The sequence below is a fragment of the Bufo bufo genome, chromosome 5 (genome assembly GCF_905171765.1).
Source record: "Bufo bufo chromosome 5, aBufBuf1.1, whole genome shotgun sequence".
NCBI lineage: Eukaryota > Metazoa > Chordata > Amphibia > Anura > Bufonidae > Bufo > Bufo bufo.
The window spans coordinates 457,058,382-457,061,308 of NC_053393.1; the positions used below are offsets into that span (position 1 = coordinate 457,058,382).

General features: G+C 37.2%; 1 long non-coding RNA gene across 1 annotated transcript; it reads right to left on the reverse strand.

Annotated features, from left to right (window-relative positions):
- Positions 1-913: 913 nt before the first annotated feature.
- LOC121002152 lies at positions 914-2,616 on the reverse strand. The gene is made up of 3 exons (XR_005779234.1): positions 2,398-2,616; positions 1,883-2,075; positions 914-953 (listed from the first exon to the last, which is right to left on the reverse strand). It is a non-coding gene; the product is annotated as an uncharacterized LOC121002152 (long non-coding RNA).
- Between the last annotated feature and the right edge of the window lie 311 nt (positions 2,617-2,927).

Here is a 2,927-nt window from a genome sequence, read left to right on the forward strand (position 1 = left end):
CATACTGTATGTGAGGCATATATATGTGTCCACATACTACGCATGCCCATGTTGCATGCAGGTCATATGCATGTGTTCACACAAAATGCATACACATTCATATATATCAATATGGCATGTCTGTATTTCTCACCAAGTTCATCCAGTATCACTTTACATGCGCATGCTAGCATATCCATATCCATCATATCAAAGCCATCCATGGATGTGTGAGATACCCACCATGAATCCAATCAATAACTCTATCTCACACACCCATGAGTGTACCATCAAATACATGTATCAAAGTGCCATGTGCATCTTATCTATCGTTAATATGACTGTATATACACGTAAATATACAATCTCAAGTAATAAACCCATTTCATAATCATATACATTTAAAGTGCCGTGCATAAGTCTTACTCTCAATATCTGATGTGTGAATAATAGTACTATCAAGTTACTATCAATCATTTGCCTATCAATCCTATATTAAAACCCATTCCTACTAGGGGAAATAAATAAATATATCCTCCCTCAATATACTATAGTGCCTATTTATCTATACATCCTCTATAATATAGGGGGGTGAATAGCAGACATAGACTAATGTCTATTGATCTGCACACCCACTATATATGTTATCATTCTTCTCCAAGCATTGTCACCACCAAAAACTCTATTACTCTGTGTTCACTACTGTGCATGGTGTATATTTGATGGGGCTAACATCCATCCCTACATATTTCCCCCCATATCCAGTTTACTCAAATTAATACTGATTCCATATATTAATATATAAATTAATACTGATTCCATATATTGTATTCAAATGTTCTTTACTGATGGATGCATTCATTAGATATTTACTTCTTCTTTTCTCCTTCCTATTCTTTCCTCCACAGATTTCAATGGACCATCTTGGACGCAGGACTCCAGCCATCAATCACTCGACACTGTCACGTAAGTTTCTACAGTAATCAAACAGAACAATGTTAAAATATTATATATCTATTTTTTACATAGTAAAATTCTATCTAAAACCCCCTACAGTTTACAGGAAGGAACTGAAACCCATGGTTTCATTCAGTCCTTTCGGTGCCATGGTGCCTAATCTAAAAATCCATTTACTCTCAACTTGGGCTAGTCTTTTACTGAGGTCTCCCCCCCCCCCCCCCCCCCCGTATCCCCATGTGAATCTGGTCTATTCCCGTAAATTTCAGCAGTTTTTCATTACTTTGGTGAAATAGTTTAAAGTGTCTCGGTATAGTTTTCAGGTTGTCTAAATTTTCTTCCTCTTTACTTTTCTCGATATCTCGTATGTGTTCCCTGATTCGTGCCCTTAATTCCCTGGTTGTTAGGCCTATATAGATTTTGTCACAAGGGCATCTGGCGTGATATATAACGCCTTTTGAGGAGCAGGAGATATATTCTTTGATTTTATACCTTTTATCGTGATTTAGACCAGTAAATTCAGTAGTTTTTATCACATTTTTACACGCCTTGCATGTCCCACAGGGGAAGGACCCTTTTAGTTTTTCATTCCCAGTATTGGCCGTTCTACTTATAAAGTGACTATGGACTAATGCGTCTTTGAAGTTCTTTGCCCTTTTTGCTGTTACTAAGGGCTTATCTGGGATGCATTTATTTAGGATCACATCTGTTTGCAGTATGTTCCAGTGTCTCTCCAAAATTTCCTTTATCTGCCACCATTGACTATTGTATTCTGTTAGAAACCTGATGTTATGTGCCGTATCTTCAGTTTTGATCATATTAGGACATAGCAATTGTTCTCGTTTCTTTTTCTTTATTTTTCCAACTCCTCTTTTGATCTGTCTATTGCTGTATCCCCTGGTTTTAAATCTTTCTATCATTTCTTTACTTCGCTCTTTATACTTACTCTCATTAGAGCAGATCCTCTTTATCCGTGCGAATTGCCCAATGGGTATTCCATCTATGGTGGATTTTAGATGGGATGATTCAGCATGCAGCAGTGCATTGACCGCAGTTTCTTTCCTATGGACATCAGTTTCTAATGTCCCATTTTCTTTTATTTGTATTTTTAGGTCCAAGAATGTGACTTCCTTACCCATCTGAAAGGTTAGAAATATATTATGATTATTCTTGTTTAGAGTACTGATGAATTTCTTGAGATCATCTTGCGAGCCTTCCCATAGGAAGAAGATGTCATCCAATTGTGCACTTTATTGATGTACGGTGTTGTCTCATTCATAAATATTTCTCTTTCACAGGCTCCTAGAAACAAGTTTGCATAGGATGGGGCACATGTGGCCCCCATCGCTACACCTTGTGTCTGTAGAAAAAAATCATCATTAAAAAGAAAAAAATTATGCTCCAATATGAATTTCAATAGGGTAAGGATTAATTCATTAAACCCCCCTTCCATATTGTTACCTTTCAGGTATTCAGCCACTGCTCTTAGACCATCATCATGCTTAATGTTCGAATATAGCGCTTCAACATCAGCTGTAACTAGAATCATGTTGTCTTCAACTTGCATGTTATTAAGTCTATTCAGCGCTGCCGTTGTATCCTGTATGAAGGATAGTAGAGTGTTGACAAGCATTTTTAGGTGATGGTCAATGAATTGACCAATTTTCTCACATAACCCACCATTACCTGATATGATGGGTCGACCGGGCGGGTCTGTCACATTTTTGTGCACTTTGGGTGTCATGTAGAAAGTTGGTATTCTTGGAAACTGAGTTATCAATAGAGGTTTTATTTTGGATGAGATCACATTATCCTCTTCTGCTTTGTCCAATATGTCATATAGTTTTTTCTGGAAAGTAGAGAGGGGATTAGAGTCAAGTTTACGGTAGCATTTTTTATCCCTTAGTATTTTATAGGCCTGTCACATATACATGTCTTCTGGCCAGATGACTATATTTCCCCCTTTGTCTGCCTGTTTAAATAGCACACCT